We start from the raw sequence: 15,074 nt of genomic DNA, 5'->3' as shown, positions 1-15,074 counted from the left end.
CAGCCCTGTTTATTGTTCTTGTGCATCTAGATTAACACATCCTTGAAGTACCAGAGTAATCCTTTTTTTTTTTTTTTTTTGAGACCACCTTAAGGAGCATTTGAGATCTTGCATATGCTCAAACTCAGGCTTGTATCTCAGTTTGACTGAAACTCATAAAAATCCTCTGCAGGTTTGGACATTTCTTACAGCATCAACAGTGCAAATGTCCAGGCTGGGATGTTCCCACCTTCTCAGGAATACCGGTGGCAAGGCACTTCCTTTGATAAGTCGTGGAGACCTACGTTCACGGGAGGGTAAGGGTGAGGGCGGCAAGAGACTCTGTGGAACAGGTGCTAGAATGATGGCTGCACTGTAAAAGCTAGGGAGCTTGATGACTCTGGGGCTGCAAGAATCCCCACACTTGGTCCTGTCTATCCTACTAGCCTCATCCCCAGCCCCTCTGCCACACTGCATCCTCCTATGGTACTGGACTCCCAATGGTTCCGAGACACTCCAAGTCCTTGCTCACATCTGTGCCCCTGCGCACACTTTTCCTCGAATGTTCTTCCCTTCTCTGTCCTCACTGCTCCCTCATGTTGAACAGGCAAACACCTACTCCTTCTCTGTGCTTATTGCCAGTGCCCCCTCCTCCAGGGAGTTTCTCACAGCATTGATTTTGCAACACGGTCTATTGGAATGTCTGCCTCCCTACTGTGCTGTGGGGCCTCTAGTCCGAGGGCCATGTCTATCCCACCCACCCACCTACTGAAGGCTGGCAAATGGGTGTGCAAAATGTTTGCTGAATAAATGGAGTTTGAAAAAGCTAGTAACTTTTCAGGATAAGTGAGAACTGGCTTTAAATTGTGCTGTAGTGGAATTTGTAGTCGTCTGTAAAGTCGTTTCACTCTGAGATGCAGTGAACGCTGGTTTCCAAAAAGCAAATGCCATTCATCTTTAAGGTAACGTGATAGGTAGTAAATTTTGAGGGAACCAAGATGGCGGCCTAGGTAAGCACCTGAGCTGCCACCTCGCACAACAATTTCAAAACAACAACTAAAAGACAGAACTGACGTCATCCAAAACCATAGGAAAGCTGGCTGAGTGGGAGGCTCACGGATCGGATCAGGAGCTGCAAAGCACTGAGGTAGGGAGATGTGCGGGTAGAGAGGAAGGGCGGCCAAGTGCCTGGCTCATACGGGTGGAGTCTGGACTGTAGAGAAATGCACCTGGAGAATCAGAGACTGGGAGACTCAGGGGAGCCAGGAGCCGCAGCGGGCAGGGTCTAGAGGTGCCCACGCACGAGTGAGTGCGCGCAGAGAGGTCTGACTGCAGAGGTTGCCATGGCCTCTCCATAGTGGAAGGAGTTGGAAGCTCCTGACTACACTGAGATTAAAAATATTATACAGAGACCCAACCCAATTCTGGGCGAGCCCCTGGGGCACCTACGCTCTTGCAGGGGAAATCTGGACTGTCAGGCGGAAACTCGGGAGCTGCGAAAGGCAGAGGTCTGAGGTGCGCGCACAAGGGCAGGGCTGATGAGAGGCCAAGACTGTTGGCTCAGCCCTTAGACTCCACTCCATGTAAGCTGAGCATAGAGGCTTTTGCAGTTTTGTAAGTCTGATCCTATAAGACTGTTTCCAATACAGAAGGTATCCCAGAGCTGATACTCACATCCAATGGGCCTGGAGGTCAATTCCTCCCAGTGATACCAACAACAATTAAGACTTAACTATAACAAGGCTGTACACGCAGTCCACAAAGGGGAGCACCAAGAGTGTTTACCTCAGGTAACTGGGGAGGCTGACCCACTGGGCCATATAGGACACCAAACACACAAAGCCACTCTACCAACTCAGGGAAGCAACAAAAATGCTGAGACAAGGAAACAGATCTCAAACGAAAGAAATGGAGCCTCTGGGACAACTTCAAGCATACTAACGTCAGAATAATGGGGGGTCCAGAAGAAGAGAGAGAGCAAGATACTGAAAATCTATTTGAAGAAATAATGTCAGAAAACTTCCCCCACCTGGTGAAAGTAAAAGATTTACAAGTCCAGGAAGGGCACAGAATCCCAAACAAAAGGAATCGAAAGAGGACCACACCAAGACACATCATAATTAAAATGCCAAGGGCAAAAGACAAAGAGAGAATCTTACAAGCAGCAAGAGAAAAACAGTTAGTTACCTATAAGGGAGCACTCATACAATTATCAGCTGATTTCTCAACAGAAACTATGCAGGCCAGACGGGAGTGGCAAGAAATATTCAAAGTGATGAAAATCGAGAACCTACAACCAAGATTACACTAACCAGCAAAGCTATCATTCAGAATTGAAGGGCAGCCGGGACCGGTTTGGCTCAATGGATAGAGCGTCGGCTTGGGGACTGAAGGGACCCGGGTTCGATTCCGGTCAAGAGCATGTACCTTGGTTGCGGGCATATCCCCAGTAGGGGGTGTGCAAGAGGCAGCTGATCGATGACTCTCTCTCATTGATGTTTCTGACTCTCTATCTCTCTCCCTTCCTCTCTGTACAAAAATCAATAAAATATATTAAAAAAAAAAAAAAAAGAATTGAAGGGCAGATAAAGAGCTTCACAGATAAGAAAAAGCTAAAGGAGTTCATCACCACCAAACCAGTATTATATGAAATACTTAAAGGTATTCTTTAAGAAGAGGAAGAAGAAGAAAAAAGATAAAAACTATGATCAACAAATACAATATATCAACAAGTGAATCTAAAAATCTGAGGAACAGAATAAACTGGTGAATATAATAGAATCAGGGGCAAAGAAAGGGAGTGGACTGATAATTATCAAAGAGGTGTAGGAGGTGCAGGAAGAGACTGGATGAGGACAATGGGGGGACGGTAAGGGCAGAGGGTGGGGTGGGAACTGGGTGGAAGGGAGCTATGGGGGGAAAAAGGAGAAACAACTGTAATAATCTGAGCAATAAAGATTTATTAAATTTTAAAAAAGGTAAAAAAAAAAAAAAAGGTAACGTGACAAACATCCACTGATTTTCATCTTGCCAGCATTGCTATTTCTCATGCATTTACCCATCTCTCACGCCAGGACATAGGATCCAGGCCTGGGCAATCATAGTATCTCCCTGGGGACAATGATGGGTCCAAGTAGCGCGCACATAACCCAGGTCTATCAGTAGCCTTCCCTGGACTGATGCACATTTGCAGGGAGGCAAACCCCGGCTTGCTGGGGGGGCGAGCTGGGCTGCTTTGTGAGCCACTGGATTTGATTTTGGTTTTGCTTTATTTTCCTTAAGCCAGTTGGACTTGGTTTCTATCACAAGAGACCACAAGAGTTCAGCTAATAAAGGCTAAATCAAGTAGAATGAATGCTCCTGGACTGGAGAGGCGGCATTATCAGCTCTGAGCACACCTTTAGAATTAGATAAATAAAGTGATGCTCCTTCCCAGTATGTTGAAAGGTCTGGAAACCATGTCCTTTATGTAAAATAAGGAAAACCTGGGGATTTTAACCAGAAGAGGAAGCTGAAGCTGAAGAGGGGTTAGATGAGAGAGTTGAACTTGTATAATAGTGGGAAAATGTAGGAGGCGAACCGACTGGACAGTGACCAAAGCTGCCTGAAATTGGCAGGGCTGCCTCCTGAGGCAGTGCGATCTCGCCCTCATTGGAGATATTTCAACAGAGGTGTCATATGACTCAAGAATTCTGATGAGGCAATTCTTGTATTGATTATAACAGTAGTCCCCAATAGGGGAAGTACTACTTTTCCCAATGGGAAATGTGTAGGGCTTTTTTTTTTTTTTTTTAATTCTCTCAACCACAAGGGAGTGAAGTTGACATGTAATGAATCTGATTCTTTGGACCAATTCACAGAGTAAAGATTGCCTCACATGCTAAGCGTGCCTGTACTGAGAAACACTATGAGAAAGGTTAGTTTGAAGAATAGTTTTAGAGATCATCATAATCTGGCCACTCAGTCTATTTCTAATTTAAGAGAATAAATGAAATTTGGATTTGGCTTTAACGAACATGGAGCCCCTGCCATACGCCAGGCACTGGCTGGGCCATGCTTCCTGTAGTCCTTGTAAGAGCAGGTGGGCACTGTGTCCTCTTGTCTGAGCCTGAGCCTGAGAAGGTCAGCATTTGCCTGCAGGAACCCAGAGCCTGAGTGATGGTGGCTGTGGGGACTGGCATGGATGTCCCCCTCCTGGGATAGAGAGAGAATGTTAGAAGCATCTAGATCTCAGGCCACCGAAATCAGTGGTTTTTACAGGTATTCTTTGGTGCCTTAGGGTTCTGGAGAGGGGCCGTGGCAGGAGCCACCCTGTCTTTAAACACTGATTCTATTCTGTATTCTGGGTCTGTGAAGCTATTGTGTGACAAATATTTTTTTTCTTTTTTAAAATAGATTTTATTGATTTTTACAGAGAGGAAGGGAGAGAGATAGAGTGTTAGAAACATTGATGAGAGAGAAACATCAATCAGCTGCCTCCTGTACACCCCCTTACTGGGGATGTGCCCGCAACCAAAGCACATGCCCTTGACCGGAATCGAACCTGGGACCTTTCAGTCCGCAGGCTGACACTCTATCCGCTGAGCCAAACCTGTTTCGGCTGAAACATATTTTCATTACTGAAAGAAGCTGAAAGCCATTTTCTAGCCAAGCCTCTCACCCAGAAGTTCTCAGGTCTTTTCATGGGACTGTCCCGCATGTTGCAGGACCATGTCTACTGCCTATTCACATGTACAGTCATTGTGACAATCAGAAACACTCCGTAAAGTATCCAGCTTGGTGAGGGGAGTGTGACGCTCTAGCCAATGCAGTGAGTTTACGTGATGGCTCTCCAGTGATGTAATATCCCCAGAGATGAGGTGCTCACCATCTCACAAGGAAGCCCGGGCCGCATTCCGCAGCTCTGATCTCTATACACAGCTTTTGCCTCTTCCCTGCAGTGTCCACCAGTCAGTTCCAGGTAATCAGTCTAAACACGGAGACTAATTCAAACCCCTTTCCCCTATGTACACTGCCCCACCCTCGAGCTATTCTTGTCAAACGTTTAACCTGAGTCAAGCCTTTAACTTCTCCTCCTGTTGAAGGCCGTGGGAACACCACCAGGGGTTAGGCCAGTGGGGTCACACTGGACCTGGGTTCAGCAACCTTGGTACTTGGGTTCTGGCTAAGAAAGAATCCAGAGCCAAGACCCAAATTATAAGAGAAGATCTATTTATAAAATTACAGCGGCAGTCTGGCCATTGTGGCTCAGTGGTTGAGCGTGACCCATGAACCAAGAGGTTGTGGGTTTGATTCCTGGTCAGGGCACATGTCCATGTATCCCTCTCCCTTCCTCTTCCCCTCACCCTCCCCCCCCCAAAAAAAAAAAAATCAAAATCACAGAGGTAGAAAACGTAATTCCTAGAAGAAATGGGTTGAGGAAACAAGTTACAGAAGTAAAGGAAGGGCCCTTGGAGCTTGGGAATGAGGAAGGTAATGATGACATAACGTGCCTGGGGGGTGGGGGAGGGAGAGGCTCTGGGTCCTCCATACCAAGGCTTTTATAGGTGGAGGTTTTAGGGGCGGTCCTAGGGGATGATCTTATTAGAATTTTCAGCAGCTTTCCTGGTGTGTCCTTTCAGGGTCTAGGTCTCCACTGACTGATTGGTGATGCCAGGGTAGGGAGTCATTAGTCAAGGCAGTAGGTCTTGAGGTCAGCCATGGGGTCCGGTCGCTTGTCTGGTTTTGCTGCTTTTCTGACCCTGGAGCTGAAATACAACTGAGACATAGATGTTATCTCTTGGGAAGGAAAGGTCAGGGGTCCAAACCACATGACCAGTGATATGCTAGGGGAGGAAAGGTCACCCTGGAAAGCGAGGTCCTACCCTACAGTTGTCCTTTGCTAGGCACCAGGACTTTCTGCCTTGGTCAGTATCTGGCCCATTGTCCTTGTTCTGCTCATGTCTCTCTAACTGCCTACCACATTCCCAGTTATAGGAACTATAGGGGCTAGAGCAAGCATGTCAAACTCAAAGGCTAATGGGACCAAATACTAATAAATAAGGTTTAAGTTTATGTGGGCCGCGAAAAAGCAAAAGCTTCAATTTTCATAGAAATGTAGGTTTATTATAGAGACATGCTAAACACAAAGGGCTGAAATAAATGAGTAATTGTTAACATAAAATAATAGAACATTTAAATAAAAATTAATACTTTTTCTTGAGCATGTACTTATCAGACACTGAATAACTGCACAGATTAATCATAACACGGTATGTTGCGCATACTGTTGTGCTCCAGGGGAGCAGAGGGACTGGGGTGAGGCTGGAGAGGTGGCCTGGGTGGAATGGGGGAGGGTCTTGAATGCCAGGTTAAAGAGCCTGATTTCTTCTGTGGGACTTAGACAGGCTGCTAAATGGCAGGATCAACTTGGTATGTTTTTAAATATACATTTTTATTTATTTCAGAAATGAGAGAGGGAGAGGGAGGGAGGGAGGGAAGGAGGGAGGGAGGGAGGGAGAGGGAGGAGTCATAGATTGGCTGCCTCCTACACGCCCAGACTGGGTATTGAGCCCGCAACCCAGTCATGTGCCCTGACCTGGAATTGAACCCTGACTTCTTGATTGATGGGTTAACACTCAGCCATTGAGCCATGCTAGCCAGGCAGCTGTGGTATTTTAGTAGGGAGTGGTGTAGATGATGAACTGGAGCCATGATCTCAAAAGCCTTTAGAGGCAAGGCAGACTGGGAGTCCCCTCTGAAGGGACCAGCTGCCACTTGGGGACAGCGGATATCCCCTTTAAAGGGTTGAGCTGTATGTGAGCCCAGCAAATTTCTCAAATGTAGCCACAGTTCTTTTTTTTTAAAATGTGAAATCTTCTAGTTTATAGTGTTGGCCCACTGTGGGAGGCAGACAAAGCATAGCTGAGGCCCTGACCAGGCTTGGGACCACCATTCCCAGGCTAGAGGTGGAGGTGAGTTAGGAGCTGTGATAATCCAGATGGCAGTGCTGGTGGCTGACCTCAGGTGACGGTGAAGAGATTGATTGGTAGAGGCCTGACTGCAGAGCTACCCAGAGGTGGACTCCATCCTGGAGACGTGGTGACCGAGCTGAAAAGGGGAGGGTGGAGTCCAGGGTGACATCCTGGTGATGGAATCACAGAGGCCAGTGTGTGGGAGGAAAGGAGTGTCTCTGTCTGAGATGTGGCCTTGGGGCCTCCTGCACCAAGCGGGAGACCTGGAGAGAGGAGGAGCTGGAGCCCCGGGGGCAGGCATCTATGCTGGAGGAGGAGCTCTCTGGAGAGAGGCAGCGGCAGGAAAAGGCCAAGGACAGAATGGAAGAGAAGGGAGGGGGATGGAGAAGGAAAGGTAAGACTTTATGAGGCAAAAGAGGCCATCCGTGGTGCTGACTCAATGTATTCCTGATCTTTCACAACTCTGTGCCATGCCCTGAACAGACGAATAAGTGGGGCCTGCCTAATACACAACCCTGACACACACACACCCCGAGGGCCTGTCCTCCAGGTTGACTGGCCCACTCATCAAGGACCATGGGTCCAAATCCACAGAATGGAATCTAGGCTAACCCACTTATCTCCATCAAGGTTATCAGACCCGGACCAAGGCTGGAATGCAGGTTGTCCATGCCCTGGAATTAGTCTGATCTAAGCCTGCCAAACCCCTGGAGTGGTGGTGAGCTCCTCTTCCTCACCACCTTTATTTATTTGTTTGTTTGTTTGCTTATTTAATTGTCATTCTTAGAAGTATCACAGATGCCCTCCTTGACCCCTTCTAGCCTGCATCTGCCCCTCCCCCATTCTTCCCCATTTCAGGGTAAGGAAAAAGGGACCTTTGTTGGGCAGTTACTGTGTGTTGGATTGTGTCAGGTACTGTCTAGTTTGATGGTATATCAGACCTGCACAATAGGTATTCTCGTTATTTCACATTGATCACAATATTCATTCATTCACTCACTCATTCATTCATTCATTCACTCATTCATTCATTCAGTATACCTTTATCCAGTAGCTTTTATGGGCCATGGAACTGCATTAGCACTGGAGATACAAAAGTCTAAAACACTAGAAATGGAACCAAACACTAGGGAAGTGGGTTCGTAAGTTGTTTTTCGTATTACACAGGAACGATCCCACCTCCATCCCGTTTCTGGCCCAACTCCATCCAGATTTTGCACACTCCTTAGGGGACTGTATCAGAATGTTGGCAGGGGAAGAGGGGCTTTGAAACATACTCCGAAACATCTTCCCATATGTTTCTGATTTGGCAGGCTACAATAACCAGAAATTTCTCCTATTAAAACTCTTTGAAATGTGTGATAACATTTAAAAATTTTATTTTGAATGCATAGCTGAGCTCCCATGAAAGAAAGGGAAATCTCGGGAGTCCAGAAAGAAATAGGGGAGATGACAGCCAGTGGGTTGATAATGTGTCTTCCCTTAGGTGTCAATGAGAGTCAGTAACCAGGAATGACAGGAGATGAGGCTCTGCACTAGGTTTGCCAGGAAAAATATATAAGATAATACAGGATGTGTGTGTGTGTGTATGTGTGTGTGTGTGTGTGTGTGTGTGTGTGTTTGTGTGTGTGTCTGTATGAAATACAGAGATAGCCCTGGCCAGATAGCTCAGTTGGAGCATCATCCAGATATCCAAGTCTGCAGGTTCGATCCCTTGGTCAGGCACTTACAAGAAAAAATCAATGAATGCATAAATAAGTGGAACAACAAATCAAGGTTTCTCTCTCGCTCTCTCAAGTCAATTTCTTTTTCCAATTTTTTTTTTTTTTTTTTTTTTTTTAAAGCCACACTCAGTGAAAGGATAGACTAGAGATAATGTGGGTACCCAGGAAAGTCTTAAGCTTGCCTGCCTCAGCCTGGAAAGGTAGGGAGGTTAATTTTATACTTTGCTAAGTCAAGTATGCAGTTAGAGGTTAAATGGCCACTACCAAAAGGTAAGAAATAGAGTGTATAATAATTATGGGAGTAAGCAGTTTTAGCCCCCACTCTTTGAACTTTGGTGGAGATAGGAACTGGAGATTGAGTTAATCACCAATGGCCAAAAATATATATATTGCCGAGACCGGTTTGGCTCAATGGATAGAGCGTCGGCTTGGGGACTGAAGGGACCTGGGTTCGATTCCGGGCAAGGGCATGTACCTTGGTTGCGGGCATATCCCCAGTAGGGGGTGTGCAAGAGGCAGCTGATCGATGACTCTCTCTCATCGATGTTTCTAGCTCTCTATCTCTCTCCCTTCCTCTCTGTACAAAATCAATAAAATATATTTATATAAATATAAATAAAAATAGGGGGGGAAAGCAAAGAAACAATGGAGAGGAATTGCTTAAGGCAACTTTTCTGTAGTGAAAGGCAAACCTTTCACTACAGAAAAGTTTTATGCCTGGATGTGAGCATCCACCATGGCCTGCCCAGTTAGGAATTTAGGATCAGATCACACTGTGAGGTGACTTTCCACAGAACCCCTTCTTTCATCCAGAAATCTACACAGAATGATCTTGATAATGCAGAATAAGATGAAACTCTCAAATGTTTGTGTACAGCTTTTAATGAATGGGGAAAATACTACATAAAAATGCTGTTACACAAGGCAATATACAGATATACTGGTGGTCATTTCTGGGTAGCGGGTGGGGGTGATATTTATCTTCTTATGTATGTATTTAAGCATGTGTTCTGAGTTCTCAAAATTTACATACTCAGCATCTTGAGATTCATTTAATGAATAGAACAAGAAAGTATATGTAAAACCTTTAGGAGAGTTGGCACAATGGCCAACAAAATAAAAAAATATATGAATAATAAAATAAAACAAGGAAAAAAGAAAAGATTGCCCCACATGTGGAGGTATTATTGATATGAGATAATGCTAAGTAACAGATTTACTATCTGAAAAGGGATTTACTATCGGGGAAAGGGAGGGAGGAAGAGACTGAACATAAATTGTGCACCTATGGATGAGGACAATGGGGGATGGGGAGGGGGCGGAGGGTGGGGTGGGAACCTGGTGGAGGGGGGAAGAAATGAGGAACCTTTGTAATAATATGAACAATAAAGATTGATTAAAAAAAAAAAAAAAAAAAAAAAAAAAAAAAAAAAAAAAAAAAGAAAAGATTGCCCCATTATCACCATTTTTGTTCCAGCATTGTATGGGTGGTACTAGCCAGTACAGCAAAACAGGAAAAATAAACTGATAGTGTATTTGAGTTGGAATAGGCCATTTTGGTTCACAAAAAAAGAATTATATATCTGACTATTACTGAGGGTTTCTCTATTGATGGGAGACTCACCAATATTTGAAAAAATCAATTTGTTATTGGCATGTTTGAGCTCCTTAAATTAGAATTTTAAAGCTTTTCGTGAGTGGTTTGGGGTCAACCCCAGAAGGAAACAGCATATTTTCTATACACACAATTGCCCTGCTGTGTAACTGCTCAGTTTGTAAGAAGGATGCACTTTAAAAGAAGGAAGTTATATAATTTTAAAGCCCCTATTAATTTGTAAAAACAACTGGCTCTGCTATGAACTCTGCAAAAAGGCAGTGATTTGATTTGTACTTTCATGGTATTTTTGCAGTGAAATTATCATTAAAGTGACATATGATTCCAACAAATTCAACATAGTTTTATTGTATCATAAGGTTTTGTATTAGTTTGCCAAATTTTTGTCATTTGGCGAAGGAATTACCTTCTTTAGATTTGTATTTCCAAGTCTTTATGACTTATTGTAGAATGCTATATTATAGTCTGATAATTTTAACTGAAAACTATTACCTATATTTGGCTGCAGTCTAAACTTAAACAGAGGAACAATTCTTCTCATCTTTTAGTATCTCCCCCCCACACACACATATTTTAGCATTTTACATTTGTGTAACAAAATTCCACGTAACTTACAAAAAATCCTGGGGCGGGGTGGCCTGGAGTGGGCCATGTGTCAAAAATTACACTTGTATAATTGCTAAATCAGGATATGTCAGCTTATTGGAATGTAATTATATTTTGAAGTAATTGTGACCACAAAACATTTTTTCTAAAAGGAAACTTGTGCCAGGCTGGTGTGGCCCTATGGTTGAGCGTTGACCTATGAATCAGGAGGTCAAGGTTTGATTCCCAGTGGGGGCACATGCCCGCGTTGCAGGTTCGATCCCCAATGGGGAGTGTGTAGGAGGCAGCCGATCAGCGATTCTCTCTCAGCATTGATATTTCTATCTCTTTCTCTCCCTCTTCCTTCCTCTCTCTGAAATCAAAAAGTATTTAAAAGAAAACTTGTGAATTATTTGACTTATAAATCAACTTCAGCATAAATTCCATGTACTTAATGCTTCTAATAATATGGAAAAACAGTTGACTTACGTTAACCATTAAATACAGTGCAGTGGCTTTCATTCCTGGGAAACCCTTATTTCCAATTAATGGAGGCCAGGTGCCATCTGAAAAACAATGCACAACGTTTCTATTTCAGGGCATGTAACTAAAACACTACATAGTTTTGCTAATACTGGCAGTTGTATACAGAGTATTTTGCCCTTATTTCATAACTAGAGGCCTGGTGCATGGGTACTCCTCAATTGACGTATAGTCCCTATCTTTTTAAAATATGTTTTAATTAATTTTTTTAGAGAGAGGGGAAGGGAAAGGAGAGAAAAACAGATGTGAAAGAGAAACATCAATTGGCTGCCTCCTGCACGCCCCCTACTGGAGATAAAGCCCTGACTGGAAATTGAATCTGTGACTCTGGTGCATGGGATGACGCTCAACCAACTGAGCCACACCGGCCAGGGCGACCTGTAGTCCCTATTAAAAACCTGTTTTAAAAGAGGAACTATGGGCCATGTGTGCTGCAAGTAGTTGGGGGCAGAAGCCAAATGCTGCTGCTTAAGACAATCCCTGGAAAAGTGGAAGGAAGTCATTTTCCCTCTGTCTCCATCTCCTGATGTCCCTTTTAGTGCTTCCTATTGTCAGAAGAAACACAGCTGGCAAGATAAATAGGCCTGCATAGATGGGAGAGATTGTGAAATTTATTTGATCATGTCTTTGACCTTGAACTCAGCGCTGAGCACCTTGCCAATGAGGATGGGTTTCTGGTATCCCCTGGCATAAAGAGACATCTCAAGTAATCCAATTACCACTCATGGTTTCTTGAGGTGAAGTGCCTATTGAATCCAATGCCAGGGGAAAACAAGTGGCTAAGGAAAACTTTAGGAGTGGAGGGTGTGGCTGGCTGTTTCTGATGGCACTGCAGAGTTACAGGAAGAAAAGGATTATATTGGGGCTTAAAAGTCTCAGCGCAGGTCACGGGCAAAGAACCAGAGAGGTTATGTGTGGCTGTATCAGCTACACAACTTACACTAGAATTTAGTGGCTTGTCTCTTCGTTTCTGAGGATCTGGAATTCAGGAGTGGCTTATCTGGATGGTTCTGGCTCAGGGTCTCTAGTATTGGCTTGGGCTGCTGTCAGCTGAAAGGTACTACACTACTTCACATGGCTATAAAGTTGGTGCGTATTTGAAGTCTACTTTTCCTTTCAGGTCTAGCAGATTTTATTTCATGTATTTCAAAACCATGTTTTTAGATGCATATATATTTCAGATAGTTATGATTTTTTGGTTAGTGGACTCTTTTTTTTTCATTATGTAATTCCATCTTTATTCCTAATAATTTCCTCAGCTCTGAAGTTTACTTTGTTTGATATTAATCTAATCTAAATGTAGTCAGTCCAGTTTAAAAAAAGTGTTTGTGTGTTTTATCATTTTCCATCCTTTTACTTTAAAATGTTTTTATTGATTTTTTAGAGAGAGGAAGGGAGAGGGATAGATAGAAACATCGATGAGAGAGAAACATCACTGCTCTGCTGCCTCCTGCATGCCCCCTACTGGGGATGGAGTCTGAAACCCGGGCATGTGCCCTGACCGGGAATGGCACCGTGACTAGAACTGTAACTTCCTGGTTTATTGAGTCACACTGGCCGGGCCATCCTTTTACTTTAAAAATATATATATATTAATATTTTATTGATTTTTTTAAAGAGAGGAAGGGAGAGAGATAGCTAGAAACTTGGTATTACAGTTTTAAAATGTTAGCTACGGTATTCTAATAGGTGTGAGTTGAATGAATAATGGTTTTAATTTGCATGTCCCTAATGACTATGGTGTGAAGCATCTTTTCACGTGCTTATTCGGCATCTGTTTATCTTTCTTGGTGCAGTGGTTGATAAAACCTTTTTCCTATTTTTGTTTTTTAATAATCCCCAAGGGTAAAAATGTTGATTTTGAGAGAGAAACATCAATGTGAGAAACATAAATTGGTTGCTGCTATACATGCCCTGACCAGGGATCAGAACTGAAGCCTGGGTATGTGCCATGACTGGAAATCGAACCTACAGTCTTTTTGGTGTACAGGACAATGCTCCCACCAACCGAGCCAGCCAGCCAGGGCCGTCTTTTGCCTATCTTTTAAAAATTGGGTTGCTTTGCTTTGTTGTTTTTGACAGTTATGTTCTGGCAGTTATTTATATCCTTTGTTGGATAGATAATTTGTAAATTCTTTCACCCAATCTGTATCTGATTTTGGTATCAAGGTAATGCTAACTTCAAAATGAGTTAACAAGTGTTCCCTTCCCCTCTATTTTATGGAAGAGGTGAGAACTGGTAGAATCGGTGTTTTTCCTTCTTTGAATTCAGAAAACTATCTGAAGTTTTTTTTTTCCTGAGGGTTTTAAACTATAGATTCAATGAATTCAGTAAATAGTCACATTTTATATTTTTTCCTTGGTGAGTTTTGCTTGTGTCTTTTAAGCAATTAGTCTATTTCATCAAAATTTAAAATTTTTGTGTATCAAAGGACACTGTCAAAGAAGTGAGAAGATAATCCACAGAATGGGAGGAAATATTTGCAAATTATATATATGATAAGGGATTTGTATCCAGAATATTTAAAGAACTTTATAACTCAATAATAAGATAAATAACCCAACTAAAAAGGGGTAAAGAACTTGAATAGACATTTCTTCAAAAAAGATACACAAATGGCCAATAAGCACATGAAAAGATGCCCAATACCATTAGTAATTAGGGAAATGCAAATCAAAACTGCAATGAGATACCACTTCACCCACAAGCTGTCTATAATAAAAATAACAGACAATAATAAGTGTTAGTAAGACTTGAAGAAATTGAAACCCTCATACATTGCTGGTAGGAATGTAAAATGATATAGCCAATGTGGAAAACAATTTTGAAGTCCCTCAAAATGTTAAAGCATAGTTACTATTCTCAGGTATATATATAATCAAGTGAAAACATTCACTAAAAACTTGTACACCATTCACAGTAGCATTATTCATAGGAGCCTAAAAGTGAAAACAGATCACATGCCTATGAATGACAGTGGCATATCCTTACAGTGGAATATTATTCTAGACCAGTGTTTCCCAAAGTGTGGTACGCGTACGCCCAGGGGTACGGAAAGAGTTTGGTGGGGCGTTGCACCAGAGTTTGGTGGGGATATGTACTGCACCGTGCTTAGCTGCGCCTAATTCTACGTTCTCATGAGTACGAGGGGTACTCAGCGTTACGAAAATTATAGAAGGGGCACACATATGTCAAAAGTTTGGGAAACATTGTAAAGGAATGAAATGCTGATAATATCTATGGCATGGTGAACCTTAAAAATATGTTCAGTAGCCTGCCCAGTGTGGCTCAGTGGTTGAGCATTGACCCAGGAACCAAGAGATCACCTTTTTGATTACCAGTCAAGGCACATACATGCCTGGTTCCAGGCTCAATCTCCAGTAGGGGGCGTGCAGGAAGTAGCCGATCAATGTTTCTACTTCTCTCTCTCCCTTCCTCTAAAAACCAAAAAAAACATTTTTTTTTAAATTGTGATGTTTATGCAACTCTGAATACATTAGAAACTATAGAATTTTACATATTAAGTAGGTGACTTGTATGTGATTTATATCTTATGTTACAAAATCTATTATGACATCATAATCAATTGCAGCAATGAAGACTATAGCAACTCTGTATTTTCTTTGCTTGTTATGTGTCTATCAACCAATTTTTCCTTCCCTCTGCTGTTTTAT

At 43.0% G+C, this 15,074-nt stretch overlaps 1 long non-coding RNA gene across 1 annotated transcript in view; it reads left to right on the top strand.

The window, feature by feature from the left end:
* LOC311621514 overlaps positions 1-15,074 on the top strand; it is a 29,995-nt gene that overhangs the window by 13,180 nt on the left and 1,741 nt on the right. The window lies entirely within an intron of this gene.

Source organism: Pipistrellus hanaki (assembly GCF_964339955.1).
Source record: "Pipistrellus hanaki genome assembly, chromosome: 4".
Lineage (NCBI taxonomy): Eukaryota > Metazoa > Chordata > Mammalia > Chiroptera > Vespertilionidae > Pipistrellus > Pipistrellus hanaki.
This window is presented reverse-complemented; position numbering and strand designations above follow the sequence as displayed.